At 37.4% G+C, this 19,662-nt stretch overlaps 2 protein-coding genes and 2 long non-coding RNA genes across 13 annotated transcripts in view; 1 reads left to right on the top strand and 3 right to left on the bottom strand.

Moving 5' to 3' along the window:
- LOC124184929 (rab11 family-interacting protein 4) overlaps positions 1–2,701 on the bottom strand; it is a 71,045-nt gene extending 68,344 nt beyond the window's left edge. For 3 of the 4 annotated variants that reach the window (XM_046575153.1, XM_046575154.1, XM_046575156.1), the window contains exon 1: positions 2,337–2,701. The gene's annotated coding sequence lies outside the window, so the exon portion shown is untranslated. The remainder of the gene's footprint in view (positions 1–2,336) is intronic. The other variant, XM_046575155.1, reaches the window with a different exon arrangement.
- Positions 1–19,662, bottom strand: part of LOC124184990 (fasciculation and elongation protein zeta-2-like) — a 467,596-nt gene that overhangs the window by 117,090 nt on the left and 330,844 nt on the right. The window lies entirely within an intron of this gene.
- Positions 2,882–4,640, top strand: LOC124185007. Its single transcript, XR_006871321.1, has 3 exons — positions 2,882–2,965; positions 3,036–3,268; positions 4,222–4,640. It is a non-coding gene; the product is annotated as an uncharacterized LOC124185007 (long non-coding RNA).
- On the bottom strand, positions 5,625–10,859 carry LOC124184992. Of its 7 annotated transcripts, none has more exons than XR_006871300.1 (6): positions 10,173–10,859; positions 9,962–10,085; positions 9,824–9,889; positions 8,949–9,183; positions 8,042–8,201; positions 5,625–7,250 (listed from the first exon to the last, which is right to left on the bottom strand). It is a non-coding gene; the product is annotated as an uncharacterized LOC124184992 (long non-coding RNA). The 7 variants fall into 7 exon arrangements; XR_006871301.1 differs by having other exon boundaries at positions 9,832–9,889; positions 10,173–10,857; XR_006871297.1 differs by lacking the exon at positions 9,824–9,889 and adding an exon at positions 8,404–8,660 and having other exon boundaries at positions 10,173–10,850.

The raw sequence follows: 19,662 nt of genomic DNA, 5'->3' as shown, positions 1-19,662 counted from the left end.
CATTGCTATATAATAGACACTTAGAAGGTACGTATATCCATATTAGACAAAAGGTAAAGAGGTTACGGCAATTGATATTTATTATGACAAACTTCTGGAATTCGCAGCTGCGGCTTATGAAGCGAGTGTTACCGTAAGTATTTGAATAAAATTCGTCGCGTTGTTTAGAAAATTTCTTACGTGGGCGTGAGGATCTCTGTAACGTGCAATGAATCAAACACACATGTATGGACAGGTAGGAGTCGTCTTCGCATACTTACTCATTCCTGAAACTAAAATTTGTGCACAAGTGCAAGCCCGTCGTCGTGTCACCGTTTCTCATGCCTAATACGTACATGAACCTTATGCCAATTGAGATAACGATGCGGACGACCTCGTACCGTCTGCCTACTTAAAATCAAAACGAACCGCAACGCGCAACTTCAATTTGTGATTACTCACAAGTAAACTCTCTGCTCCTGCCGCCGCAGATCGAAGTCTCATGGAGTTAACGTTTCTGAAACGGGCTGCCGTTGTGTTTTCGCTTTGAATAAAATTAAATTACCACCGACATTGTTCCTTAATCAAAAATATGTACATTACCTGCACTCGTGAATCGTTTACTTTACAAATTTTATTACGATGCTAGGATGACTTACACAAGTTCAAGTATATATTACCGATTAACCCTTTGCGGCACGGCGCAACATATATGAGACACCTTTTTCGAATCGTTTATTCAAGATTTATATTCAATTTTTGAGGTATCTTTGTCAGTTTTTTGCATGATTGGACTTCTAAGATATCAATGTTGATGTTTTAAGAAGGATTATAATGATTCTGTGAATATAGTAGGCGCTATGGATAAACAAAGTGTTGAAAATGCCTGTTTTTACAAAATCTAAAGACTAAAAAATCGAACTCGGTAATCTTGGATTTTGAAGTCACTAAGAACGAATCCGATGTCGGAATTTCAAAAAATTCAAAATTGCGGTTTCAATATGGCGGACTGAAAATATAAAAATGATCCGTTTCGCTTGAAATTTGTTATTCGGGGGTTTTCTGGGTGGCTGGAAACGAATCTGATGTCAGAATTTCGAAATTCAAAATATGGCAGATTGAAGATATAAAAATTGATCCTATTCGCTCAAATTGGATCCGCCATTTTAAGTTTTGAAAATTTCTCAGATCTGAACCCATTTTTGAAATTAGCAAACTCAAGAATCCTTATACATGGACCCAGTTTCATGGAATTTGACTGTAAGAAAAAATTTACGGTTCAAAAAGTTAATATTTCTTTTTCCTAACATTCAACTATACTACACGATTAATGACGATCTTGCACAGACCCAGTGTTACAAATATCAAATCTATGTTGCATTTCGTGTACAACAATCTTCCGCCAGTTATCCTTTTGCGGTAGACTACAGTTTCTTCATTATACGTGTTTTCAACGATATGTATGAATAAAAACGATCCACGAATACGGACACGCGTATAATTACTGCGCTAAAGCGGGTCAGGGTGACTAGAAATAGGAAAATATGTAATCGAATCCTGACTAACCACATTTACAGACATCTGAAAAAACAAAAACTCCGGTAGTTGAAATAGTGAAGCTTGACAAAAACGATCGTTAAAATCCCACGTCTGTACGGTTGCCAATTGAAATGTTACGATCCAATAACAAGAATAACAAACCGCTGGACACAGGACTATCAAAAGCAAATGAAGCAAGCAACAAAGAAGAGAAGAACTCGAAACAACGCAACGTCACGGTCATCTCCGTTTTTTGTTTTGTTGTTGTTGAATTCAAAACGACAACAATACTCACGAAAATTCAAAAGTGTTTGATTAAGCTGAGCATCGAGCAAAACAGCTATTTAACTATCTCGCCAATACATTTTCACCAAATTCTCAATGCAGCGTGTGAGAAAAATGTCTCCTCCCCCCTTTCCAGGCAACCTACTTCAACTCTGTATACAGACTATGCGGCGCAGCGGTCACCGGCCGAATGACGTAAGGGACACGATCTCATCTGTGTATTCTATGTTCGTGAAATACAGCAAAGGAATATTTTTGAAACTTCACCGCGCGTCACGCGAATTATGGGCTTGTGTACTGTGGAATACACATCGAACTTAACGCTTTCCATTTCTCCGCGTAAAAAATCATCCAAGTAGGTATCCTTGCAACGAAGATGAATAAAACTATTGAGAATTGATTTCACGACCCTATTAGCAAGTGCACGGAAACGTATGCATACTGCTTGTGACACATAATTTTAGAGAGAGAGATAGAGAGAAAAGGAGCGAAAATGAACCGACAAGTAGCCAAGATCAGGGGCGAAGACTCACCTTGAGTTTAAGGTGTTTTGAGTTGCTGCCAATTTCCGTATACGTGTGTAATCCAAAAGCACCCGGGTGTGTGGGATTCTTGCAATTTACTTGGCAGGGTGCACGATTCGACACGCTGTATGTGCGTGTGTTTGTACACAACAGAACTGATCCGCAAAACCACTTGCGATCACCACTACAACAATTAGCACCAAACAAAAACAACTAACTATTCGCCTTTGGGTATTTTAGCATTGAATCGAAGATGAGGCAGGCATAATATAAACCGTTGCGAATGCAAAGGCACGACGTAAACACGACGGGCACCTGCGCCTGGTCTCGGAAATGTCACCGTGCGACGACGAGCCGTTGATCAGACATTCAACCGAACTGAGAAACCTCGGTGCCAGCACCAATAACCGAGCTACCTACACCAGACGCGAGGCATTGCTCGCGAGGCCTCTCGCGCATGCGCAGAGACGGTGAAAAATAAAACTAGAAATGTAGGCTGTTACCTGCAGGTACGAGAGATCACCAGTGTCTCTCAACCGCCAATGCGAGCCGAGCTCGTACGACGGTTACGTAATGCGTCAACGGTGCGAATTATCGTAGAGTGACAACCTCGCCATCCGTTTTCGTTGGATGTAACAGTAAGTGGGGATGTTTTTTTTTTGTCTCATTCATTTTTCTTTTTATATTATTACCTCTGGGGACTTTCAGAATTCGTCCTTCTGCTCGCCATATTGAATCAGTTTCGAAGAATCCGAATTTCTGCTGTTGAAGAGAGTGCAACTCGTCTTCACGAATGAACTCGAAATAGATGCAAATTTCTCTATCCGCGAGTAGGATCGTGACTCGTTTGAAGGAAAGGGATGTTCTTTCGGTCGAATAGTGGAATAAATTTGACAAAATTCGAGGAGATGTGGCTAAATGATTTTCTAACCTGTCGAGAAGTATTTAATTTTCTTAACGTTACTTGATAGTTTTACTCGTCGCTCGAGTTTTTTTGGCCAAAGTATTATTTTGCGACGACAAATAATTTTTAAGGTGAAAATTGCGAATTTTATTTTTCGTTTATAATATACGCCTGTCACCCTTGTGTTAATAGAAGCATATTTTTGAACGGGGATTATTATGTAATTCTTCGTGTGTTGAGATTTGTGAACGAAAATGTTCCCGGTACGAATGGACACTGGCTGCAAAAGAGCAACGCGCGGCGCAACGCCACGCCACAAGTGTTTAAAGTTATCGTTAGAAAGTTTGACGTGAACGCCACTGGCGCCTGTTGAACAAAAACTCCATTGTGAAGACTAGAAACTTGGAAAGAAGGTGATAATAGTACGAAGAAATTACGAAACAATGAAAGATAAATTATAGAAAAAGTTAGAGTTATCCTTGATTCATTCATTCGCTTTAGTAGCAACGCGACAGTCGTCGTTTACAACTACGCTACTGTCTGGGGAAATTTGGAGAGCAGAACAGTACGCTGCTAAAACCGCTACGATTCCCTACTATATTGCTTTTCTTCGCTCGTCAATTTAAACTACTAATTCCTACGTTTGATTCAACTAATAGCAGTTATTTTGGATTCATTAAAAAGTCGTTTAGACTGAATTACACTGTAGAAATAGGACAGGGACAGTTCAAATGAACGGATGCATTCGAGAACAATTTTTGTAGATTGGATCACTTGACCTTGTTTCCGATTTAGATCAAGTTTTTTTTATTTATTTAGGTGTTTATTTAAAATGCGATGAATTATTTATTATGATTGATTGAGGAAATATAATAAATAACTGTTATCGAACACATTGCGGATTAACGTCTATCGATAAATACGACCCGTCATTGTACACCTCCAGTATTCCCATTGTCTGACCTGAGCCATTCTCTTTTTGATCTTGAGGTGTGTAGGTGCAGCGATGTCTGTACACGTTCATCAATGCTGCAGCCAATCTTATACGTGATTCTCATGAGAAAGAAAAGGACCTCTACACTCTGACCTTACATAAATATATTTATAGGTATATCGTCCTGCGCAGCGAGGTGAGATGACGATTCAAGTGCGCTAAACATTATAATACAGCTCTGGTGGGACTTGACATACCACGACATTTGACCAATGTCATTTGAATCTGTTCCTTTTTGTTCCGTCAGGTTGTACAAAAGGTTGTTTCAATAGAAAAACCGCATGCGATTTGCTGAGTCAAAATGTCAATAACTTATATCTTCATAACGCTTTGTTCTCTTTTGTATTCTGAATTAAGGTGACAAATACGACCCCAGAAATACTTTTCGCGGCACTTTTCGTTACTTGTCAAACCAATTCAGTTACTAGAGGTATCGACTATTATCTGAAAAATTTATAGTTAGTATTTTCTTTTACTCATGAAATGGTTTCTGTATATTTAATAAAATTGTTTCCTGTTGCAGCGTTTTAATCTTTTTATAGTAATTTGTAAAATACTTCCTATGTACTTCGTATAAACTTGTAATTATCAGATTGTTTCATCGAGCCGTTTCCGAGATCATCGCGGTAGTTTGTCTGGATAGGTAAACAGATAAATAAATAGAAATAAATTTTTCTAAAAGCCTCTTTTTCGGATGCTCGGAATTCGAAAAGGTGAAAATTTGTTAAAACTGGGAAGTCATCTTTGACAGAAACCAGTACTTTCCCTACATCCATTTAGCTGATGAAAAGTAATTGTGCCTCTACAATAAATTTCAAATGGTAAATATAAAACGACGGAGAGCACTTAAGCAGCCAGTCATTACGTCATAAAATTGAATACAAAAAATGAATTTGTCAAAAAAAAATGACTAGATACACGCGAATTCGCAAGTTGTAGCGTTTATACGGATACTTACACTTTTCAGAGTTAACAATGCCAGTTCAGTGTAGCAGTAGGTGTACACAAGTGGTGACTTCTGTACACTATATTCTCAAAAATGATAAAATATTCATCGACTATTTGGTATAAAAACTAATCCTTCGATGAAAATGTTTGGCATGAAATTATGTCCAAAAAATTTAGAGTTCACAATGCAGAGGAAAACATTTTTCATTGCGAAATTTGTTGAACAAGTTCAAACTTGGGTACAAAATGAGCGGAGAAATCAACATGATCGTCGTTAGATACACTATTTTTGTCTCTAGTTACGTATCAATTATCATTCCATGGAAAATAAACTGACAATTAGAACAGCCGAAGCATAATTTCGGTTTTAACAAAGTTCTAATCACTAAGAATTCTTAAAATGGGCTACAACTCACAGATGAAAGTATTTTATGGCACTGTTATTTACGTATCAAATTTTTTTTGAATACTGGTCTGCACTGAAAGACCGTGGTAATGCAAGTTTTACTCATAGGCACACATGATTAGGATAGAAAATGGAGGTGTTATCGTTTTTGTCAAATTGGGCGTACATTAAGGCACGGTAAATTGTAGGTAACAATACAATTCTAAAAATTGTACACAGTTTTTTTTTTACCTCGATATTTGTATAATTTGAGAAAAACAAAAAGGTAATGTGTTTCTCTCACTTATTAGTTAGAACTCTTACCACTAGTAGGTAACACTTTTTTTATCCCAAAATCTTCAATGGATTCTATACCGGCTAAAGAATTATATAAAATCACGTAGTTGTCATGGGAAAGCATATCAACTGTTGATTGGATTGTTAGATTATTTTTATCACTGATTCATAGCAAGATATTCTTAAATTAGGACAAGCCACTTTTGAATATTCAAGAATTGAATTACGACGTTTATCCATTCGTTTTTGATGAAGAAAAATTTATTTAAATTCAGCATATCTTCGTACTCACATTGCTGAATTTTTTTAGGTAAAGTCTGTGGTGTCAACGATTGTCCGGCATGTCGGGGATTCAAATTTATAAATCAGGTAAAGATTTGAAAATTTAAGACCTAGGTGAAGGTAGGTCTAACTTTTTGCAATGCAGCGAATTCGCATTTTTTTGTATTCACCCGTGCCTATGAATATAAATAATTGAATACTCGAAAAGAAAAGTTGCACTTCATTGTAACTCGATGTAATAAAGAAAGAAAGAAAGTACTACACTGTGTAAGTCACAAGACTATAATCAGAATATAAGCTAATTGGCGGTTTGCTAATAATAATAATAATAATGCTAATAACATATAAAATGCATGCATACGCAGTATACACATGCCTTTATTGCGAATAGAAGTGTTTGAGCTTCATATTTGACGTCACGGCACATATCATGGTTGACGAAAAATATATGAGCACATTGAGTAACTTTGCTAATGTCATAAATAAAAATACGTGTAGCCTTACTTGACAGTAATTTGTCAACAATGGGGCCTGACAATGAGTTAACACGGAATGATTGCATTGGAATTACCGAGATAAGTAATAGAATGGACCGAGTTTACAACATGATAAACAAATTTGTAAAACGTATATACAACGCAATAAAGAGCAGAACATACATAGTTCTTCGCATAAAGTACTTATATCAAAGTGGCAATTAGATATTAATATACATTTGTGTACGATTCGGGATGACGGGTATTTCTCAAGTGCCTACTTAAATATCTGATTGCTCTTCTAAAGTTAATTATCGAGTTAAATTCAAGCTTAACTGATATTTTGTGATTTGCTACGAAATCTTTGTCAAGTATTATTTTGTGCCGTTGGATTTTATATGTAAGCATTTTGATGTCCAATCTACTAGATGTGTGATGGAAAACAAGATCACAATCTCAAGTGGCTGATTTCATCTGTGATACATTCTTTAATATCGGCTCGTGGTAATCAATCTAAGCTGTCAAAAGCCATTTTATTTTCAGCAAATTTCGTTCGGAGGTTTGAGTTACTTGGTTTTTCTCTCCATTCCGATAATCCCAACTTCAGTCAACTCCACTTGATGCTGATTGATATCTGCTAACAATAAGTAAAGCAACAGCTTGTTAAAACCATCTTATAAATTTAACTATACCTAATTGTCAGCACAGCTCATTTCAAGGAACAATAAATTCTTGATATTTATCTGTGTGCCAAGCTTGTGAAACGTTAAGATACGTATCAACTGCACTTCTTGCTCCAAGACAACGGTACTACCACGCATTGGCGACGATACATTACCTATTTGATAAGATTCAGTAAGTTGAAGAGTTACCTGGTATTTCAATTTTGGCCTAGTTTAACAAACCCATTTGAATAAGAATATAATGGGAAGTACAAGAAATTAAGAAAAGAAATAGAGTCTCATTTCGTGCATTGATATTCGGTTATGCCGCTGAAAATTCGATCGGAATGATTGAATAGACAGGTAAGATAATTTCTGCACATCGTAAATTTGTTCTTCTTTGTCGTCATTTCGAAGTAGAAAGAATATTGGAATATGAGTAAAGAAATCAAACCATTTATCGATCGTCAGTGATGCAGGTTAATACTGCTGTTTTAATATTATTCATTATAAAAAAACAGAAGCAAATTTTCTTTGAAAAAATTTGAGTAGTTACATTTAACTTGGGGATTGAATCTACAATGGAACAGATCGCGAGAGCAATTTCGGAGTTTTTACCAACACGTCCAATGTACAAAGCCACGATTTATCGATATACGTATATATATACTGAGAAGCATGAGCAATACCTCACTAAAATACTCTGCTCCCAAAAAGTGTGAGTTCAAGTACTTCCGAACAAGATAAAGCTGGTGATCAAGTTTACCTTGAAAAGGAGGGGTTACCAGTATTGATAACATGGCTATTTGAGGACAGCAATGATCGAATTCAGTTTCTTGTTTGATAATACCACCGGTCAAAGAAGAATTTTCATTAATAGCTTCCAGGTTGGTCTATATTTACGTTACTTGTACGAAGACAGAATTCTGTAACATGAAAATATGAATTTTCATAGTCAATCAACGATTATTTTACCTACAGGTACCCAACTCTTTTTCCAGAACAATCCAATTTCATTTACAATTACAAGCCACAGTTTGATGAAAAGTTATTTCACTTGTGTTATGTGGAATCAATTCATTAGTATTATAGTACAAAAAAAAGCACATCACTTGATAAAGTACATACAAGTTTAAAAAAAAAAATTCCAGGCTTCAAAATCGTTCAGTCCATTATTAGATTCATTTAGAGAATAATGTATTAAAAGTCAATTGACGAATCAAAGACGCATTTTCTTCAAGTTATTTTCATCCCATCTGCTATTTTTTCATCATTCCTTTGCATCAGGATATTTTTTGAAAAAATCCAGCGAACTTCCCGTTCTATTGAAATTTTACCGTGGTATCTCAGAAGTTGTTACTATTTGTCAAGCTTATCTGCATTGTCTAAAATCATTATTATTACTCTGAACATCGGATAACTAAGTATTCGATATAAGAACAATTGATTGATCTAATAACCAATGTCCCTGCTATCTGATAATCTAAACGACATATTGCAAACTGTGTCCAGTTCTTACGTACAGTGTTGTTTGTATAAATTTTCTAGCACACATGATTGTAGTGGGCCGTACATGTTATGTACTCATAGATACATACATTCAAGAGATTTTCTACCAGTCTTATTTGAATGATCCAAATACCTATGTCTTCTAAAGAATTTTGTTAACTGACCTTTCACTGCAGTAAGCATATTATCACAATCGCACTAGTTTCCTACGAGCCCATGGTTGTGATGATGTACGTCTACTTGTGCTTGCTTATCTTCATACATTCATTCATTTTTTGTTCTAATTACCTCAGCGTCTGACTACAATCCTTCACATACGTCGCTTGACAACTCCAATCTCAGATGACACAACATGGTGTGTTTATTTATATCTCACACATCAGTCAAAGCAGTTCTTATCTGAAACAAAACTCTCATGATTTAGTTCAGAAAGAAATTACTAGAACACTCTCACGCATAGATATAAATGTTTGAACAGTAAACAGAGAAGACCATTGATGTTTGTACTAAGAATTGAGCTATTTTAACAATCCGATACAAATTTACGAATAGTTGATTTGATAAGTTTCACACTTACAACTATTTTTGAAGACACTGTTTAATGTGATAAGGCAATTTATGGAGCAAATAGTAGCATAGCATAAGTTGACCTAATTACAATCTGACATAGTTTAGAAGGAGTAGAATCTATTTCCGAGCAACATCTCAATATGACGAAGACACAGCTAATACTGTATACTTTATGTTATGAACATAGTAAACATATAAGACAACATGATATGCAGAGTACGTTTTTTCTTTGGCACAATGTTGAAGGCCGAATTGGTCTTGAACCTTGTATACAGTAAAATATTGCTCAACTGAGCTAAAAAATGATGGCCACATCCTTGCATCTGAAACGATTGGCTGTTTTCAAATTTTTGACGTTTACGATAAAATGAACTGTGAAACTATTTTAAATTTTTTACTTTTTAGAAGCACCTACAATACTCGCCGATAAATTATATAAATCAACAAAGGTATTGCTCATTTTTACTACCGAGTTACTTTTTGTTGTAGGGCATTGTTACGATTCTCTGGATTATTAGGAACGTCGTCCATATCGCTGTAAATTATCAATTGCATCCAGTTAATATCAAGCTTTTACAGTATTTGAAATCTTGATAATTATACCTACTCTGAAGCCAGAAGTTTGTCTTCTGATGAAATTTGCCAAGACACAATGCGAACAGCTAATTAGCACTACTTGATTTTCACTTGGTTGCTCAGGTAACTTTGCTTCAAGCACCGTGTTACGATATCTGCAAAATACAGTCAAAACTGATGTAAGAATGCATATTCAGTATACATATCACATTGTACTGAGATTGAAACAAATTGAATATCACCAGAACGGTCCTTAGTAGCAATATTCAAGTAAAAATTGTAAACTTCGAAAATATTAAGAAACCACTGATTGTCACAAATCATTCTTGCCTCGGCAGATATTAACGAAGGGACAGGCGAAGTGAGGTTAGGGGCTGGTACGCTGGCGTATCAGAGACTTAAATATCTTTCCGTCGATCCATCCGTGGTGCGGGTCTTCTATCGCAGAGAACGATGAAAAATACCGTTGCTGTTTTCCGCCCATTCGTAGCGTAAAAAGCGAAAAGATTGATCGGTGCAGGGTAAGCATTTCTAGAAGAATAAGTTTTGACAGCACGGAGCGACGAATACTTCACTTGGTGTTTAGTAGCAGATATAATTTCCAAGTCTGACGCTAAGGACGATATTGAGATTTAAAATACGTTCCAACCACGTTCTAACCTTGCAACGTTGATAAATATGTCAATGCAAGAGATTGATTGGTTCCAAGTCCTAGCCACAAACATTGACTGAATTCATAAATGATCGCGAACTCGATATCTGACAGACAATGCAAGCAGCGCTGATGTAACGCAACGACGCAGAAAAGCAGACGCCTGATACCATGATGGCCGATGTGCACCGAGCCACGTGACCCACGTTTGAACGTGGCGCGTGATTTGAACGTCTTGCGTCTGAATAGCGAATAATCGCGCCGCTCCAGTGACAAAATTTACAGAAGAAGCTCATCTTGAGAAATGAGGAATAGCGAGTTGCTTGCGTTTCATTGTATTTCTTCTAAAACTCGTGTTGATTGATGTAAATAAAAAACCAGAATTTCTAAAACTCGTCTCAGTTTACTAATCACGTATAAAAGTCAAGTAATATTTATTATTGAAAAAAATGCTTGAACTTTATGTCATGTTTTTTTCGTGAAATGTAATCAGTTCACCAACATTTTAGGTATTACCTGTTTCTGTGGGCTTCCAAGTTGGGGTTATTGGTTACTATGTACAAAAGAATGTTTGTTAGTGTATAATTTCTAAGAAAAACTGTTGCCCAAATTTTGCACGCCTGTAGCTATAACTCAAAAGCCTGGATACTTTCGAAAAATTAGAGACGGTAAAAATTGAAATTCTACCTCGAATTGATTAATTCATTCGACATACTGATTTTTATTAATGTGGTATGGGTATATATACGTTTAATGAAACTGTTCTGTTGCTTGCATCAATTTGACTAATCGTAATGTAAAAAAATTGTATACATATCTGCATTTAAAACGAGTGGGTTTATACAGATTTTTTATTTGTCGACCTCTGAACGATGATAAATATCTGTGTCGAAACCGAAACTTTCTGTAACCCACCTAAATGTATCTGTACGATACGTAATAGCTCTCAGAAAATTCATGAATAATTTATTATAGTAATTGCACGGGAGATGGTTCGCGGATACATTGAAAAGAAAGAAATGAAAGGTGTTGAATATCACGCTGTAAAGAATACCACGACGCCGTTCATTGTCAGTAAATCAAACTGCGCGGGAACGTATATCTTTACATACGTATGTACATATATTAATTTACTATGCACCATATAAGCGACGCTCACCGCACATAACTTGATATGCTTGATCGTTTCACGAAAAAAATTATTACTTAAGTATCGTCCCAGGCGATAAAAACCGACTACAGAAGTATGTGTAAGTGTAAATAACAATATAAGATAGAATAATTGTGAACTTGTTCGCACTCTTACACATGTGCAATCATTCGGTGTCTAAAATGTAGCACTCAAAAAAAGAAGCAAAAATCAATGGCAAAAAATGTACGTAAATACCGGGTATACGATAATCTGTAGCGGACAGATGACGTTAAGGTGGCCGCAGGGATCGCAACACTTTCTTGAAAGATGCAAGATCACGTAGAGCTCACTCGCATATATGATTGCAACGCGCATAAAGCGTGGGTAATAAAAAGAAGCCGTTTAAGGTACAAAGAGTAGGTCCTCAGACCTTTTACGTCTGGCTGCGCATCGCGAGGCTGGGACCGTGACAGAAGGAAAATAAATAAAGAAAAAAAGAACGAAAAACAATGCAGCAGGTCCAATTGAAAACCCATACAAAGATTTCAATTTCCCCTTTTTTTCCTTTTTTTCAAAATATCCAATGTTCAGAAGAACTCGATTTCAAACTACGAGTTTTCAAACGTTTCTCGTTATCAGAAATGTTCCAATTGATTTTCAACATTTACAAACTAAATTACTTGATTTTCGATTTAGAAAACTTTTATTTAAACTTCAGAATAGAAGTACTTTTCTAATTATTTCCGTCAAATTTTATACTGCATAAAATTTTCTTTTTTCAAATTCAGAAACGGTTAAGAGTTTTTTTTTATGTTACGAGAGCGTTTCAAATTCTCAGAAACACATAAACAAAATAAGCAATAAAATCTAAGTACTACAGATCTTCAAAGGGCCAAATTGGTATGAACTGTCCCTTGTACGTAATAGGTTTCGTATGAAATATTTGAAAATACAGGTTATCATGCAATTTCAATATGTTGAGGTGTGAACGACCGTAAATTGTTTTTACTCTAACTTAAGTATGAACACAGAAAACTAGATACCAAAAAAAAAAAAAATACGACTCCAAGGTTTGCGTAAGAATTTTTTAAATCTAAAACTAAATTACTTACTCCGCGATTTTTTGTAAAAAAATCAATTGAAACGCCTTTAAGACATGTTAGAAAATTCATAGACTGAGCATGAGTTGTTCTAAAAAAATTAAGAAAATTTTAAGAACTGTTTACAGGGACTGAGCTATACAAAAGTCCCCTGGCTAAAATAAAAAATGTGTATCGAGTTTGCATGGAACACCCCATATCCATCAAGATGAAAAGCATGTGTATCTGGGGAATTCCATACGAACCCGACCATCGCCTGACCCTCACTATTTTTGATTTTGTTCAAAAAATTTTCTGCAATAGGCCTAACGCTGAAACAGTACTCTGAAGTTTTTCAGAACTTTTATTCGACTTGTCAATTAATTATAACTATTAAGAGTAATTTTGAAAAGGATCTTCTTTAAAATCTTCAAAAAATTCTCACAAAAACTGTACTTCCTTTTGCAAACATTTCAAGACCGCATCCATGACGAACCAATTTTTTTTTTTTTAGCACTTTTAATTTTTTTGATCATCTAAAACATTGTTTAAACAGTCTGATAATTCCCAGAAAATTCTCAAAACTTCTATTCTCCACTCTCCACCAACATTTCTAGACCGGTTTCATTATAAAATTGACAGCTAAAAATTGAGAGTTCTAAAAAAAAAATGAAAAGAAATCAACTCATCATGGGCCCGGTCTTGAAGTGTTTGAAAAAGGAAATACAGTTTATGAGAATTTTTTGAAAATTTAAAAAAATTTCCTTTTCTAAATCAGTTTCAATATTTATAAATAACTAAGAAATTGAATGAAAAATCTGAAAAAAACTAGGGTAGTGTTTCAGAGTTGCAACGATTGCAGAAAAAATATTAAATAAAATCAGAAATTGTGAGGGTAAGACGTTGGTCGGATTCGCACGGAATTCCCCATGTACATTGTACAATGTGCGTATGTACATGCATCTGTATCCGTGCATTATTCTCTCGCATTGTTACCGTTAGCGCAGAAACTCCTGCGAGGGAAATAATATCGCTTTTCTACGGATGTTACACCGACTCGCCTGTACCAGGATGCACATACGTGTGTGTGTAACAGCATGTCCGCCTAGAGAACCACCGGAGTGACATTTAATCCGCAAGTAAAATTGAGCCTTTTGTATGTTGATTGGCAAACAACTGTAGCCCCCCTCCCCCTGAATCGCAACCGAATTACGCGTATTGTCACGTGTGCTTTTTACGGTCAAGTTAAAGGCATGACCCACACATACGAGTTACACACGTGTAAGATGTTCCATGCCAAGTCGATCAGGTTTTGACATCAATCATTTCTTATTTAGAGGAAACTTTTTCAGGCGACAAGACAACTTCTAGGACCCTCAATTATTTTTTATTCAAGTTTTTTTTTCTCTTCTTGCAACCGTTTCAGAATTGCGAATATTAAAACTTTTTTTATACTTTCACTTTTTCTTAAATTCTCAGGAAATTGTCAATTGGCTTTTTTTTTTGTTTTGTAATTTTGAGTGTATTGTTCAACACTTTGAAAATTTTTGGATTTCACGAGAAATTAGCGCCTGAACATTTTCAAACTTTTTAAACAATTCTTGAATCGTTTCTACTCCTATTATTCGATTAATCTTAAACATTAATTTCTGTTAATCAAAAACGTTCGAGGTGTGAGAAAAAGATAGAAAACAGAGAACTTCATATCATGGCGCCTATCGGGTAATAATCTGAACAGCAAATGACATTTTTAAGAATTTGTTGAGAGTCGGAAAAAAATGGAACTATGAAGAGGCTTAAATGTTCATAAATAAAAAACGGTTTTATGCATAGAAAAAAAATTATGTGTCATTAGAGATGATTCTAATTAGAGAGTCACTTTAAAAAATTTCAGCAAATACAAAATTGTGAGATCAAAACCTTATTGAGCAACCACAAAATGACCTTTATACATATATCTCTATATCTGCCTATCATACACGTGTAACTGATTGCAGAGCTTAAAGTATCATTTTCATGTATATAAAAATCATCTTTACATAATAAACGTACTTGATACCAGAGTGCAATTTTTTTTTTTCCGTGCCCGACCTTTTTATACCTCTCATATAACTCGAACAGCGTCGCGCAGGATTTATTAATGCTTCCTGGTCAGTTTTTCAATTTAATAGATTTTAGGCTTAAAAGTAAAAACATGTTACCGCTTAATTTATTTCATAAGAATTTGGTTGATATTGTGAGTGAAAAAACAAATGTTTTTTTTTATGTAGACGAAGAATTTGTCAACGCAATCAGGAAGTGAGAGTGAAGTAACATTCGACTTTGCAGAATTGTGGTAGAAGATTTCTTCTAGGAGTAGAATGAAAACTGTATTTACATTGCGCGCAACACATTGATAAAATATAATATAATCTCTGCGGAATCCGAGACACGTTACATGGAATATGGATAATCATAACTTCTCTTGTACGTCCATCACTGTGTGTTATTACGTACAGTATATTCCGTATAATGAAAAGTACAAAACACAGTGTTTAGTTAAAAAAAATCTAATCTGCTTTCTCATGTCACGATAGGCACGTATGTACTAGTAATGAGTGAATATAATATCAATTAACCCAGTTGCCAAGCTAACCATGTGTTAAAAACATGAATTACAGAAATATCCTGTGTGTTATACACACAGCTCTATCAAGGCCGTTATCATGTGACTCTATGCCATGTGGCATATCGTTCATGCACATCGAATATGGCGAGGTTGACAAGCTTTTCTTAAAGTGAACAAAATTTCTCCTTCGTAAAACGTGTGATGTAAAAAAAATATCTCATTCAGTTGAACAAAACCGGTGTCTGAATTTTCGTGTTTATACTGACATGTTAGGTGTTCCATCACACATTAAATAATTTCGTTCCCACGGACCGGGAGATCTCTTCCCTTCAAATACATCTTGTTCTTCGCGTCAAAAAACGAGCTTATTCGCTCATGTGTCGAATAGTTCGAGGAATTACTTTATTTGCAAGAGAGAGACGACGAACGTACTAAACATAATACTCACCTGCGATTTGGGGGCAATTGTAACGTGATGCGCTACGTGAATTATAATGCTCGTGTTGCAATAATTAACAAATTGCTCTCGCTACATCATTCTTTCAAGTCTCGGAACTGGGCTACTAAATGATTCAATAATATTTAACGCTGTTACTATTCAACGCAATAAGGGTACCGTAGAATGGGTTAAAATCGGCATTTATACGAACGAATTAAAATATTTTGCCGAGCTGAGCAGTCTTTTTTGTCCGTGTACATGTTAAATTTAGATAAACCTGCACATTGTAGGATGATTTCGTAACACCAGAGTCACCAAAGCTCGCAAATCAACCGGATGCCGCAAAAAGGTACGACAATTCACTACCAGCCATGTGTATGGAGCTAGTCCTGAACCTGAGCCCGAAACCTATAAACGCTAAACGGCCAATTTCCATTACCCGCCTATGCTGCCTAACCATATTTATGTACGCCGACACTATACGGATCTAGGATAGATTATGTACATAGATATGTGCACACATGTTGGTCCACCACCTACATAAAACATCGAAGCCGCACTGCCGTGCAGATAAACCGATGAGTTGTATATTTTCGTTTCCACCTATGTAGCACAAACCGTATTTTATTTTCCCATCATTTTTCTTTTCGTATCACAACTACGCCATGAGTACGAACTCGTGTAAAGAGCTGTGCTAGACAAATTCTGCAGTTTGCCAGTCAGCGGAACGAATGGGGTACATATTCGGCGGTGAAAAACAATAATGAAAATAAGAAACGAAACATATGAAGTCTGGTTTTGTTCCTGAGGTCGATTCTTTTTCCACGTTACTCTTCTCTGGCCCTGATTGCGAGTAAAATATATACGTACCACAAGTTACACCGTCTGCATGTTTGACTTCTATCTATTCCGTACTCGTGCTCCTCGTAATTTGTTAATGTTGCGTTACTTTCAGTTCAAAGTTTCGTTATGTATTCAAATTGTATGCAATATTATACGATCTTTGAATCATAGGAGTAACATCCCTAGGCTAATGAACATGTACATAATACATGCTTATATTCCTTCCCTCTCTCGTTCTCTCTCTCTCGCTCTCGCTCTCATACCCTTCTCCCTCTTTCCTCCTCTAGCCAGTGAAACAAAAGAGCCCAGCAGGCAAGCAGGTAGTAATCGTATCCTATCATCTACGGGTAACGAAAATGATAAATTTCAAATGTATAACCATAACTGACAGCCGGAAGATGCAGGCTATCATAGAGATAATGGATACACAAATAGATCTTTCACCGGGTGAGATTATCTTATGAAATGAGAACAGTCAGATTTCGAGCAACGACAGCTGGCTTAACTTTTTCATTTCTGATTTCGAAACAATTTCAAGACTGTGTCATTCGGCTGGGTACATACGATTTGAAAAATCTGAAAAAAGTTAGTTACCAATTATTATTATTATTATTATTATTATTATTATTATTATTATTATACGATTCAAACCAATTGTTAATATCGAGTAACATTGCAGGAGTAAAATGAAAGCAGGCTAGTTGACAAGCCAATAAATACATATCATAAGTTCGATCAACGGTAAGGCATAAGCGGCCAGCATGAGCATTAATTAGCTCAGAATCGATGTTAAATAACGAAGTATTGCGAGTCCGTGATGTAATTGACGTAAACGAGTTTCTCGCAACGCAAAAGTTAATTCAAAAGCTACAAGTTTACGGGACTTGTGCAATAAGTTGCGTTGTGCAAACAAGCCAGAAAGTCGAAGAGATCATCCTTACTTCCGCATGGTAATTAAATACGTTACCTGTATAAACAGTTTTGAAATGAATTGTATACACATAAACGCGGTTAACAATAAGAACAACACGTTAGCAACAAGACATAAAACTCGCTTCGAGTTTCGATTGGCATGTATAAAGGGCATACATCAGTGACAATACTTCGATCAAGTCCGATAAAGTTCAAGCTCCTTGCGGCGAAGAATATTTTTCGAAATGAAAATTTGCGTAGGATTTTACGAAAGAGTCTCGTGAAACAAGTACGGATAAACGTGAAACGATTGTACCAGCTCGGGAATATAGATCGTGAAAACTCGTAGCGATAGTCGCCGGATCGGCGTGTGTATCGCAATATGCGAATGTGGCCTGTGTGCTCGTGGTATAGCTGTGGATAAGTAGAGGCTTAGGGGTGCAGATACACGGAGGTAATAAATACCCTGCACGTATAGGGGTAATTGAAAATCGAGTTTATATGCGCGCTAATGGATTGAAGCTGCGGTAATAATTCCAATAATTGAAGGGTAATCAACTGTTTTCCAGTTAAACCAAAACCTCGTTACACATCTCCTACAACTTCGGGTTAGATAATACCCACACCCCGGTATACATACAGGGAGAAATGGGTGTTATAGCTGTACGTGGATTCGCACGCCGCGCCCTCGCCCTGCATAACCAAAATCCTCCGACCGTGCTGGTAATAAACTTGTCGCCGTACGGAATGACGCGTACCTGCAACCAACCAATCTGCCCACCCGTCCTACCCACGGCTCACACTTCCTACGAGAAACTCGGTCCGACCGCGGTGTTCGGGAGTAAACTTGAATGGCGCAAACGAGAGTCGAGACAATAGCACTTAGTTTAGACTAATTAACGCCCGGCCCATCCCGTCGAGTCGAGTCGCGTCGCGGAGGTTTCAAAAGCGCGTGAGAGTAGGTACAACCTCTTCTACACAAACGTACACGTGGGTACGAACATTATCCGCGCGTTCCTCGCGTGATTCGAAAAATCCCGTGGCTCGGAGGCGACGTTTACGTGCAAGTATCCAGGTATACGGCAAACGGTATACGGTAGGTAGTAATATATATTCCTTGAAAATGTGAAAATAAAAGAAGATTATGTTTAAACAAAAAAGAGGGAAAAATAAAGGAAAACAATGTGAAATGAGAAATAAAAATCGCCTCGTTTTTAGCCCCGGTTAACGGGCGTGTTTAGCCTCGCGGTGCAGAACCGTTTCCGAGGGTATAATACACACTCGCTCACACAACGGGCGCGCTCGGAGCGCCTAAACGCCAGGCGCTCTTTGTGAACGAGTCTGTTTGAAATTCCTGCGTCCCGAGTAACTCGAACCCGGCCATTTCGTTCGGTATTAATTGGTTCCACGTCAGACCCCGTATACCCTCTCCGCCGGCAGTCGAGGCGAGGCTGGTGTCGGGTCCGGAGTCGGGCCCCGACCGACCCCAACCCCAAACCCCAGGCCCGGGGGTTAGGAACAGAAAGGTTCGGAAACCTTCCGTGCTGCATGTTTTTGCCACGACCCCTGGGTCGCTCGACGGCACCCCTTCCGCCTGGGGTACATAAAGCATAATAAAGGCCTGCGGAATCGGTCCGCGCGGAGTGAGCGCCGAGCCGGCTCGTCTCGAGACGCGTCGCCATTGGCCCACGTGCCAAGAGCCGGTAACGCGGTTGGCGTTTTTGCCGACCGATACGCCTATTTATTCCCGCTGGGCGTAACTCCGATTTTTCCACGCCAAGATTGGCCCCCGTCGTTCGTCCGGCGTTCTTATAGGCTCCGAGTCCCGGGTCGACGCTCCGCGCGGACTCGCCGGGTTTAAGATGCCCCGGCAATCAAGTAGAACCTTCGGTCGACCGAGGATAGCGGATCCGGGAAATACGGCGAGAGGGAACGCGGTCGCAAAGGGGGAAAGACGCGGCGGCCATATTTAGAGAAGGAAATCAGTGAAGAGCATTCGCGTTTCGCATCGAACTGCAGCGGCAGCGCAATCCGACCGGGACTTCGCAAAGAACGAACGAACGAACG

This window comes from Neodiprion fabricii, chromosome 6, assembly GCF_021155785.1.
Source record: "Neodiprion fabricii isolate iyNeoFabr1 chromosome 6, iyNeoFabr1.1, whole genome shotgun sequence".
NCBI lineage: Eukaryota > Metazoa > Arthropoda > Insecta > Hymenoptera > Diprionidae > Neodiprion > Neodiprion fabricii.
The sequence above is the reverse complement of the archived record's forward strand: the minus strand, read 5'-3'. Positions and strand labels throughout refer to the sequence as shown.